Genomic DNA, 13,343 nt, shown 5'->3' with positions numbered 1-13,343 from the left:
AGTACTATGTACTAGGATCTCTGTATAGCAGGCTCCTGCAGTACTATGTACTAGGATCTCTGTATACCAGGCTCCTGCAGTACTAAAATGAAATAACCACAATGCATAATACTCATAATAGTAAACTTGTCTGTACAATAACTGTAGGTAGTTTTAATGTACACACACACACATACACACACACACACACACACACACACTGAGCCCTGATAAAGTATGAGCTTATTCTGAGTCTGTGGTTCCAGACAGCCCTACATGCCTGCTCTGGTTGTTATGACAACGAGGTCTGACTGGGTACAGTACTGGCATAGTAATACCCTGCCAGGCAGAGAGTATACATAGAATTACATATAGGATATCTGTGGGAATATGGATAGACATGTAGATAGGTAGATAGAGATAGATCGACATATAGATAGATATAAATATACAGTAGATAGAATGTCACCTACAGAGAAAACTCCATACAGTAGGTAGAATGTCACCTACAGTGAAAACTCCATACAGTAGATAGAATGTCACCTACAGTGAAAACTCCATACAGTAGATAGAATGTCACCTACAGAGAAAACTCCATACAGTAGATAGAATGTCACCTACAGAGAAAACTCCATACAGTAGATAGAATGTCACCTACAGAGAAAACTCCATACAGTAGATAGAATGTCACCTACAGAGAAAACTCCATACAGTAGATAGAATGTCACCTACAGAGAAAACTCCATACAGTAGGTAGAATGTCACCTACAGTGAAAACTCCATACAGTAGATAGAATGTCACCTACAGAGAAAACTCCATACAGTAGATAGAATGTCACCTACAGAGAAAACTCCATACAGTAGATAGAATGTCACATTTGTACATTTACATTTTAGTCATTTAGCAGACGCTCTTATCCAGAGCGACTTACAGTTAGTGAGTGCATACATTTTCCATACTGGCCCCCCGTGGGAATCGAACCCACAACCCTGGTGTTGCAGGCGACATGCTCTACCAACTGAGCTACAGGAGGCCCTACAGTGAAAACTCCATACAGAAGATAGAATGTCACCTACAGAGAAAACTCCATACAGTAGATAGAATGTCACCTACAGAGAAAACTCCATACAGTAGATAGAATGTCACCTACAGTGAAAACTCCATACAGTAGATAGAATGTCACCTACAGAGAAAACTCTGTTGTCAGGTGACTGAACTAAATACTCAAAATATTTTATTTTCTTCTAAAAACATCTGTGTCTATACAATAGCATACTAGGCCTACACAGTCCTGTCAAGGACTGAACGCTGTATTCTGTGCAGTTGATGTTGATTCAGTTTGACACCATCTCTGTCATGGAAACTGGGTCATTGAGTGGTGCCTGTGCTGTGTATGGTAAGTAAGTAATATCCTGCAATATCTAATCAAATGGACCTGGGGAAGAATGTGAAGCACATTTCAATCAGTGGAGGCTCCTCAGAGGAGGAAGGGGAGGACCATCCTCCTCAGTGAATTTCATAAAAACCATGGTGTAGCCGGAGGACAGCTAGCTTCCATCCTCCTCTGCGTACATTGACTTCAATACAAAACCTAGGAGGCTCATGGTTCTCACCCCCTTCCATAGACTTACACAGTAATTATGACAAGTTCCAGAGGACGTCCTCCAACCTATCAGAGCTCTTGCAGCATGAACTGACATGTTGTCCACACAATCAAAGGATCAGAGAATGGATCTAGTACTGAAAGCATAAGCTACAGCTAGCTAGTACTGCAGTGCATAAAATGTGGTGAGTAGTTGACTCAAAGAGAGAGAAATACAATAGCTGAACAGTTTTTAACAAATTAATTTCTTCCAGAATGAAGGAGAAGCAAGAAAGAGAGAGAGAGATTTCATCATTTAAAAAAAAAAAAAAAAGAATTATTTAACCTTTATTTAACCAGGTAGGCCAGTTGAGAACAAGTTCTCATTTACAACTGCGACCTGGCCAAGATAAAGCAAAGCAGTGCGATAAAAACAACAACACAGAGTTACACATGGGATAAACAAAACATACAGTCAATAACACAATAGAAAATCTATATACAGTGTGTGCAAATGTAGTAAGTTGTGGAGGTAAGGCAATAAATAGGCCATAGTGCAAAATAATTACCATTTAGTATTAACATTGGAGTGATAGATGTGCAGAAGATTTTGTGCAAAAAGAGATACTTGGGTGCAAATAAAGAACAATATGGGGATGAGGTAGTTGGGTGGGCTAATTACAGATGGGCTGTGTACAGGTGCAGTGATCGGTAAGCTGCTCTGACAACTGATGCTTAAAGTTAGTGAGGGAGATAAGAGTCTCCAGCTTCAGAGATTTTTGCAGTTCGTTCCAGTCATTAGCAGCAGAGAACTGGAAGGAATGGCGGCCAAAGGAGGTGTTGGCTTTGTCGATGACCAGTGAGATATACCTGCTGGAGCGCGTACTACGGGTGGGTGTTGCTATGGTGACCAATGAGCTAAAATAAGGCGGGGATTTGCCTAGCAGTGATTTATAGATGACCTGGAGCCTGTGGGTTTGGCGACGAATATGTAGTGAGGGCCAGCCAACGAGAGCGTATAGGTCACAATGGTGGGTATTATATGGGGCTTTGGTGACAAAACGGATAGCACTGTGATAGACTACATCCAATTTGGTAGTCTAATTGGATGTAGTAGGGCGGCAGGTAGCTTAGTGGTTAAGAGCGTTGTGCCAGTAACCGAAAGGTCGCTGGTTCTAATCCCCGAGCCGACTAGGTGAAAAATCTGTCGATGTGCCCTTGAGCAAGGCACTTAACCCTAATTGCTCTTGTAAGTCGCTCTGGATAAGAGCGTCTGCTAAATGACCAATTATTTTATATTAATTATAATTTGCTGAGTAGAGTGTTGGAGGCTATTTTGTAAATGACATCGCCGAAGTCAAGGATCGGTAGGATAGTCCGTTTTACGAGGGCATGTTTGACAGCATGAGTGAAGGAGGCTTTGTTGCAAAATAGGAAGCCGATTCTAGATTTAACTTTGGATTGGAGATGCTTAATGTGAGTCTGGAAGGAGAGTTTACGGTCTAACCAGACACCTAGGTATTTGTAGTTGTACACATATTCTAAGTCAGAACCGCCGAGAGTAGTGATTCTAGTCCGGCGGACGGGTGCAAGCAGCGTTCGATTGAAGAGCATGCATTTAGTTTTACTAGCGTTTAAGAGCAGTTGGAGGCTACGGAAGGAGTGTTGTATGGCATTGAAGCTCGTTTGGAGGTTTGTTAACACAGTGTCCAATGAAGGGCCAGACGTATACAAAATGGTGTTGTCTGCGTAGAGGTGGATTTGAGAGTCACCAGCAGGAAGAGCGACATCATTGATATACACAGAGAATAGAGTCGGCCCAAGAATTGAACCCTGAGGCACCCCCATAGAGACTGCCAGAGGTCCAGACAACAGGCCCTCCAATTTGAAAAATGTAACTCTATCTGAGAAGTAGTTGGTGAACCAGGCGAGGCAGTCATTTGAGAAACCAAGGCTATTTAGTCTGCCGATAAGAATGCGGTGATTGACAGAGTCGAAAGCCTTGACCAGGTCGATGAAGACGGCTGCACAGTACTGTCTTTTATCGATTGCGGTTATAATATCGTTATTTCACTATCAGTTTGACTTACTTAGCTAGCAAATGCAGCTAGCTAGTTTAGCCTACTCAAACACCCTGCTCTAACAGAGAGATGCTAGCTGGCTATGACTATCCAGCACAACACTGGAACTCTTCCAAGTCAAGGTAATCTTTTGTTTTCACTAATTTATTGCCACTGGGACCGCCGGTGTAAGTGCTAAACTGCTTACTGACTGTACACTGTAACGTTACTGCATGATTGTAGCGGGTTTACTAATGCATTAGTTATATTAGCTATGTTGACTATGACGTTACTTTAGCTAATATGGTGACAACGATGTAGGCTGTGTGTAGCGGTTATGATATGGTTTGGCTTGGAAAGGTTTTTTCGCCTGGTGACATACAGCTGATGTGTTGTGCATTGAAGTCCACAAGCAACGGGAAAAGGTGAGAGGAGGAGAGCGTGTAGAGAAAGAATACAACGTGGCTACTATGAAAGTGACCTGTGTTTACGCGTGATCTGGGACATATTAATTCAGTCGATTCTGTTGAAAAACATTTCTTAAACGGAAGCAAACAGAATGAAACGGGGATAAACATGTCTGAATTTGTCCAATACAAACTTTCATTTGCAACTGTTGGACTAATGATTACACCCTATATCAGCTAGATGCAGGCAAGAGTGTGCAAGGTGGTATTGAATGTGTTACTGTCTGTCCATGTGTCACTTTCTGTCACCTAAAATGTTTCTCTCGACCTGTGTGCATCTTCGTTGTAAACTTTAATTCATAGGTTGTAGCAACCTCATGATGGATATAGGGAAAATGAGAGTATCATGTAGTAGTCTAAACCTATCGCTGTTACATTGAACTGGGTGAATGGAATATGAATGACAGTCATCCAATATGCTGTAATAGAAATAAGGCCATGCTCATGAAAAAAAAAAATAACGTCCTCTCTCATCTTAAATGGCACCGACCGCCACTAGTTTCAATGTAGACCTAATGATTATAATATGATTTCCAGGGGAATAGTTTGTAGCGAATAGCGATAGATAGGCGACATTGCAAATACATTCTTTCATTTTGACGATACAAAAGCCCCATCGCAAGGCGTTTTGAGTGTCGTTCTGTGCAACATTGGTCATATTCAGCACCACAGTTCCATCCTCCTGTCTGTTTGTGAGTGACTGTCTCTTTAAGGAAATACACTTGCAGCCATTTTCTGCTCTTTGTGTGGGGTGGATTATTCATCTAGGCGCTGAGAGAAACGAGAGCATCAATCGATGAAAAGGCTAGAAAAACTTCAGCAAAACATTGGATTTTCGTCGCAGAGTGCGACATTGTCCGCCCAAATTTTCCTGGACGGACATGCAAGTTACAGGTATGTGCAAAATGTAGCGGAATAGGCTGCCAGCGCACGGCAAAGATGTGCGGGTAGCCTAAACTCGATTCTCGACGGGAGGCTGCGATAGATGTACAGAACCTGCCGTGTTTCCCCTCTCTTGCATGGTGCACCATCACTGTACCATCGGAAGCGATTAACGTATTTTTTTTCACATTGATAACAAATAAACGCATCGGATTTGTTCATTCATTCATTTTTACGGTCGTTTGCTTCTTCACTTATTCCGTGATATGAATGAACCGCCCCGTTATTTCAGACAGTGTATTGATAGCATCATACTCAGAGAGATGGGTGGGGTGAACGAGGTTTCGCGTGTGGCAGTGTCTATAGGGAAATATGCGTTTTCTCATTTTTACATGAAAATAGGCTACGGGTGATATGGATATGACACAATGCATTTGATTGTCTTATAATAAAACATTCATAAAAGTATGTTCTGTTATAGTGAAATGTTCCGAGAGATATATTGGTTACAGGTAGTGGAGGTTAGTTCTCTAACGTGTAGTCTACCCCGTCGACTAAATTACTTATAGTTTTGATTGTTTTCTAATTGCCTACTTAAAGTCCTATTAGGAATTCGTTACAATGTATCTGTTAAGCGTCACCTCGTTGACAAAAGGCAGGTTTATAAATATCAATGTAGCCAAAAATTCGTTTTAAGATGCGTCCTTCCATCCCAGGCCCCATAATGATGTTCTAGTCTGATGCACGGATGGCAGGTTCATCCACTTCCGTGATGTAGCCTATGGATTCTCCAACCTCAAATAAAAAAAATCTCCCCACCTCTCAAATAATTAATAACCATTTGACTTTATTCGACTGTAACACTTGAAAGATATGTTTATTTGGATCCCCATGAGCTTTTGCAGAAGCAGCAGCTACTTTTTCTGGGTCCGCAAAAAACACAAAACATGACAAGTAACAAAACACTGATACACTGATAGACAAGGACAGTCGCACATGTTAAATGCATTGACAAACAACACAACTAAAAAATAATACAAACAATACAACTAGAAAATGGTATGTTTGTGTGTCCCTTCATAGGCCCTCCGTTCCATGAGTTTTTAAAGGTAATTTAAAGGTAATTTTGCTGTTTGCTTGCATAATTGGAGATGGGAGTTCCATGCGATCTTGGCTATTTATAAAACTGTGCTTTGTAGTGAATTCATTTTGGACTAGGGGACTGCAGAGACCCTTGGTGGCATGTCTTGTGGTGTATGTACGGGTGTTTGAGCTGAATGTTATTTGATTATGTAGACAATCTGGAATTTTTCTCATAAAAACTAGAAGAGAAGCAGTTAATCTCTCATCAACCCTCAACCTGGAAAGAGTGGCATGCACGTTGTTGATGTTAGTTCTGTATGTGCATTTCAGTGCAAAATAATGGCTGGAAAGGGTATCAAAAACATGGTTTCCATGTGTTTGATACCATTCCATTCACTCCATTCCATCCATTATACGCCATTCCAGCCGCTATTATGAGCCGTTCTCCCCTCAGCAGCCTCCACTGATGTGCAGTTAAGGGCAAGGCGTGCTGCTCTGTTTTGAGCCAGCTGCAGCTTTGCTAGGTCTTTCTTTGCTGCACTTGACCATATTACCAGACAGTAATCAAGATGGAACAAGACCAGAGCCTGAACAACTAGTATAGTTCATTATTGTATCAAAAACGCAGAACATCATTTTTTATATAAAACATACCACTCCCCATCTTCAAAACTACATTGTCAATATGACTTGACCATGATAATTGACCATCCAATGTTAAACCCAGGAGTTCCTAAACTTTCTCAATGGTCACACACTTTATGTACAACTCCAGTTGAGGTTTAGGTCTTAGAGAATGTTTTGAACCAAATACAATGCTTTTAGTTTTAGATGTATTTAAGACCAGTTTATTATTAATCACCCATTCTGACACTGACTGTAACTCCTTGTTAAGCGTCTCAATGAGCTCACTGGCTTTGGGTGCTGACATGTAGAGTGTGGAATCATTCGCATACATAGTCATTCTAGCTTCGTGTAAGACAAGTGGCAAATAAATTGTAAAAATAGAGCGTAACGGCCTGAGGGACACCGCACATACACGTCTGATGTTCGAGAAGCTTCCATTGAAGAACAATCTCTGGGTTCTGTTGGATAAGTAACTCTCCAACCATGTGATGGCAGGTGATGTAAAGCCATAGCAAGTTAGTTTTTTCAATAATGTATTATCAATAACATCAAAGGCTGCACTGAAATCTAACAATACAGCTCCAACTGTCATCCTATTATCCATTTATCTTAACCAATCATCAGTCATCTGAGTCAGTGCAGTACAAGTTGAATGCCCTTCTCTATATGCATGCTGAAAGTCAGTAGTTCACTTGTTCTCTGAAAAATAGAGTTATATTTGCTCAAACACAATCCTCTCCATCAGTTTACTAAGAACAGGCAGCAAACTGATTGGGTGGGTGTTAGAGCCAGCAAAGAGTGCTTTACTATTTTTAGGCAGTGAAATTACTTTAGCTTCCTTCCATGCCTGTGGACACACACACTCCTTTAGAAAACATTTTGTATGATCTCTTATAAATTACTTTAGGCCCAACCTTTGGCACTTTGGCTTTACTTGTTATTGCCACAATGATATGGTCACTACAGCCAATGCAAACTGATATTGCTCTGCAGCGTTAGTGAAGATATGTTTGATACAAGTGGATGCCACAGATCCAACACTATTGGTAGAAAATAGACCTCTCTGTTAACATCACACACATGATCAAGCATTGCACACTTATCCAAATACTGACTGTTAGCGCTTAGCAGCACTGTTAGCACTTAGCAGCACTGTTAGCACTTAGCAGCACTGTTAGCACTTAGCAGCACTGTTAGCACTTGGTGGCCTATAGCAGCACCACAAAAGAAGAGGCTTTAGATGAGGCAGGTTAATTTGCAACCACAACAACAGCATTTGACATGAGATCATCTCTAAGCTTTACAGGAATATGGCTCTGAACATATACAGCAACGCCTCCCCCATAGGCATTTCTGTTTTTTCTGTAGCTGTTATCCCTGTATTGCTACTGTATCATCAAAGGAATTATCTAAGTGAGCTTCAGAGATGGCCTGTATATGAATGTTATCCGATGTTAGCAAGTTATTGATTTCATGAACCTTATTTCTAAGGCTACATATATTAATAGGACTATTCTTAGCCCTTTCCTTGGTAGAGATCGGAGACAGAGGAATATGGAGACAGAATAAATACATGTGTGTGTGATGTTGGGCTGAAGCTACTGAAAGATGAAGGAAGGTGTCTGTATTTGATCAACCAATTCCTAAACCAATTGTGTGTGTAGATATTACACTTGCTGCGGACTGACATCTTAAATAATTAAATAAATAAATAATTGGTCATTTAGCAGACGCTCTTATCCAGAGCGACTTACAGGAGCAATTAGGGTTAAGTGCCTTGCTCAAGGGCACATCGACAGATTTTTCACCTAGTCGGCTCGGGGATTAGAACCAGCGACCTTTCGGTTACTGGCACAACGCTCTTACCCACTAAGCTACCTGCCGCAATCTTCACTGTGTTAATATAGGCCAGACATTCTCAGATGCTATCTGACCCCCTGTCTCCTGTATCTGACCCCCTGTCTCCTGTCCTAATGGTGTGTTCCCTCTCAGTTCTTGAACAATTCCGTGATAAACTGAGCACCGATTCATTGGTGATTGCATGGCCAGTTATCAAGAACCACCACCTTGAATCCCAACCATAGAACTAGTAGTCTACACACTACACTACCACTACCACTGAGTTTATTGAAACCTGAGGCAAGGTGCCTAAAAACACAGCCTACTAGGCAACAATATTCCATGGCCCTCTCTGTTATCTGAACCTGTTACTAGGCTTGGTCATTTTTGTGAGATTTTGTGATATCAAGAGGGAGTTAGTATGGATTGGACACACAGTCCAAACCATCATCTTTCCCGGAAATGAATTCCTCTGTGTTCCACCGTGTCACTCATAAACAGACCCTGTATTCTCCATTTGTGTGGGTGTGAGGCGATGATGGTAGCACAGTACGAGGATGCCCCGAGGGGAACACATTGAGTAGTGTGACCTGGACATGACACACTTTCTTTCTCTCGCTCCTTTCTCTCTTGTTATCGCACTTCCTTTTTGCCTTTGCCTCTAATTTGCCTTATTTGCCTTATTTGCATGATATCTACACTTGACTCTCAAAAGCAGTCATACAGTGCCTTCGGAAAGTATTCAGACCCCTTGACTTTTTCCACATTTTGTTACGTTACAGCCTTATTCTGAAATTGATTAAATTAATTTGTTTCTTATCAATCTACACATAATACCCAATAATGACAAAGCGAAAACAGAAATACCTTATTTACATAAGTATTCAGACCCTTTGCTATGAGACTTGAAATTGAGCTCAGGTGCATCCTGTTTCCATTGATCATCCTTGAGATATGTCTACAACTTGATTGGAGTTCACCTGTGGTAAATTCAATTGATTGGACATCATTTGAAAAGGCGCGCACATACCTGTCTATATAAGGTCCCACAGTTGACGGTGCATGTCAGAGCAAAAACCAAGCGATGAGGTCGAAGGAATTGTCCGTAGAGCTCCGAGACAGGATTGTGTCGAGGCACAGATCTGGGGAAGGGTACCAAAAAATGTCTGCAGAATTGAAGATCCCCAAGAACACAGTGGCCTCCATCATTCTTAAATGGAAGAAGTTTGGAACCACCAAGACTCTTCCTAGAGCTGGCCGCCCGGCCAAACTGAGCAATCGGGGGAGAAGGTCCTTGGTCAGGGAGGTGACCAAGAACGTGATGGTCACTCTGACAGAGCTCTAGAGTTCCTCTGTGGAGATGGGAGAACCTTCCAGAAGGACACCCATCAATACAGCACTCCACCAATCAGGCCTTTATGGTAGAGTGGCCAGAAGGAAGCCACTCCTCAGTAAAAGGCACATGACAGCCCGCTTGGAGTTTGCTAAAAGGCACCTAAAGACTCTCAGACCTTGAGAAAAACTATTATCTGGTCTGACAACCACGATTGAACTCTTTGTCCTGAATGCCAAGCGTCAAGTCTGGAGGAAACCTGGCACCATCCCTACGGTGAAGCATGGTGGTGGCAGCATCATGCTGTGGGGATGTCTTTCAGCGGCAGGCACTGGGAGACTAGTCAGGATCGAGGCAAAGATGAACAGAGCAAAGTACAGAGAGATCCTTGATGAAAACCTGCTCCAGAGCACTCAGGACCTCAGACTACGGCGACGGTTAAGCTTCCAACAGGACAACGACCCTAAGCACACAGCCAACACAACGCAGGAGTGGCTTCGGGACAAGTGTCTGAATGTCCTTGAGTGGCCAAGCCAGAGCCCGGACTTGAACCCGATCGAACATCTCTGGAGAGACCTGAAAATAGCTGTGCAGCAACGCTCCCCATCTAACCTGAGCTTGAGAGGATCTGCAGTGAAGAATGGGAGAAACTCCCCAAATACAGGTGTGTATTTACCAAGCTTGTAGCGTCATACCCAAGAAGACTCGATGCTGTAATCGCTGCCAAAGGTTCTTCAACATAGTACTGAGTAAAGGGTCTGAATACTTCCCGAAGGCATATCACAAAGGAATACAAATAAATGAATGCATACACATCTCTCTCTCTACTCACTGCTCTCATTAGAGACTAGCTTATCCTGTACAGGGCTGGAGGTGATAAAGCATGGCATCTATCTATCTATCTATCTATCTATCTATCTATCTATCTATCTATCTATCTATCTATCTATCTATCTATCTATCTATCTATCTATCTATCTATCTATCTATCTATCTATCTATCTATCTATCTATCTATCTATCTATCTATCTATCTATCTATCTTCCTCTTCCTCTTCCTCTTCCTCTTCCTCTTCCTCTTCCTCTTCCTCTTCCTCTTCCTCTTCCTCCACTCTCTCTTCCTCTTCCTACACTCTCTCTTCCTCTTCCTACACTCTCTCTCTTCCTCTTCCTACACTCTCTCTCTTCCTCTTCCTACACTCTCTCTCTTCCTCTTCCTCCTCCTACACTCACATTTTAGTCATTTAGCAGATGCTCTTATCCAGAGCGACTTACAGTTATTGAGTGCATACATTTTCATACTGGACCCCCGTGGGAAACGAACCCACAACCCTGGCGTTGCAAGCGCCATGCTCTACCAGCTGAGCTACAGGGGACCACTACTCCTTCTACACTCACTGCTCCTCCTCCTCCTACACTCACTCTACTCTCGCTCCCACTCCTCCTTTTTCCATCTCTTGCCAATCTGTGCGTAATTCAGATTTCCACATCTATTAATGCATGAGTTACGCATAAGCCTGAGTTAATTTAGGAGTGTGGACCCTAGCTTTGTCGTGCAAGCATAAAGTGTAGGAATGCTGTGTGTGTGTGTGGGAAAGTTTACTCAGTCTAGTCGGGCCTGCTGCAACAGATGGAGTTGAGAGGTAGTAGAGTCCCAGACCTCCACTGCTCTGTCTGTCTATTAGATACAACACAACACACCCTACATGAATGGGTCGTTGGACTGTACTCTACTACTGTATTGTATTGAACTGTGTTCTACTTACTCTACTGAGCTCTACTTACTGTACTGTGCTCTACTGTGCTCTACTTACTGTACTGTGCTCTACTGTGTTCTACTTACTGTACTGTGCTCTACTTACTGTACTGTGCTCTACTGTGCTCTACTTACTGTACTGTGCTCTACTTACTCTACTGTGCTCTACTTACTGTACTGTGCTCTACTGTGCTCTACTTACTGTACTGTGCTCTACTGTGTTCTACTTACTGTACTGTGCTCTACTGTGTTCTACTTACTGTACTGTGCTCTACTGTGTTCTACTTACTGTACTGTGCTCTACTTACTGTACTGTGCTCTACTGTGCTCTACTTACTGTACTGTGCTCTACTTACTGTACTGTGTTCTACTTACTGTACTGTGCTCTACTGTGTTCTACTTACTGTACTGTGCTCTACTGTGCTCTACTTACTGTACTGTGCTCTACTGTGCTCTACTTACTGTACTGTGCTCTACTTACTGTACTGTGCTCTACTGTGCTCTACTTACTGTACTGTGCTCTACTGTGTTCTACTTACTGTACTGTGCCCTACTTACTCTACTGTGCTCTACTTACTGTACTGTGCTCTACTTACTGTACTGTGCTCTACTTACTGTACTGTGCTCTACTGTGCTCTACTTACTGTACTGTGCTCTACTGTGTTCTACTTACTGTACTGTGCTCTACTTACTGTACTGTGCTCTACTTACTGTACTGTGCTCTACTGTGCTCTACTTACTCTACTGTGCTCTACTTACTGTACTGTGCTCTACTTACTGTACTGTGCTCTACTGTGCTCTACTTACTGTACTGTGCTCTACTTACTGTACTGTGCTCTACTGTGCTCTACTTACTGTACTGTGCTCTACTTACTGTACTGTGTTCTACTTACTGTACTCTGCTCTACTGTGTTCTACTTACTGTACTGTGCTCTACTTACTGTACTGTGCTCTACTTACTGTACTGTGCTCTACTTACTGTACTGTGCTCTACTGTGTTCTACTTACTGTACTGTGCTCTACTTACTGTACTGTGCTCTACTGTGCCCTACTTACTGTACTGTGCTCTACTTACTCTACTGTGCTCTACTTACTGTACTGTGCTCTACTGTGTTCTACTTACTGTACTGTGCTCTACTGTGCTCTACTTACTGTACTGTGCTCTACTGTGTTCTACTTACTGTACTGTGCTCTACTGTGCTCTACTTACTGTACTGTGCTCTACTGTGTTCTACTTACCTCTCCTTCAACTCCCCCACTGTTCATTCTTCTGTCTGGAGGAGGTTAAGCAGTTTATCAGGCATGTCAACCCCTGTCTGTCAGAGCAGAGGTAAAAACACACTCTTGAGAGGCACAGTTTGTCGTCCAAAATGGCACCCCAGTTCCTATATAGTGCACTATGTAGGGGATAGGGTAGCATTTGGGATTTAGACGCACTGTTCCTGCTCAAACCCAGACCAGACTGGCAGTAAGGGTCTATGGTCTTCTAAACAGTCCGGTATACAAGGCTTCTGTGTGCAAGAGAGCAATAATGTATTTTGATGTACCTTTCTGCACTATTTTTGTCCATCTTTAATCAAGTGTTAATTACCTACCTGTCTGCATGTGAATTAGCCTACTCAGCATGTTTGATTTCAGTGCAGAGCAGACCGAACATGATACCATCATGCATACCAGTGTGCTACGTACATTCAGCAGTCTCATGTCTGACAGACAGTTAAACACAGGCAATTT

The sequence above is a fragment of the Coregonus lavaretus genome, assembly GCF_964263955.1.
Source record: "Coregonus lavaretus genome assembly, contig: HAP1_SCAFFOLD_1418, whole genome shotgun sequence".
NCBI lineage: Eukaryota > Metazoa > Chordata > Actinopteri > Salmoniformes > Salmonidae > Coregonus > Coregonus lavaretus.
Note: the sequence above shows the minus strand (reverse complement) of the source record.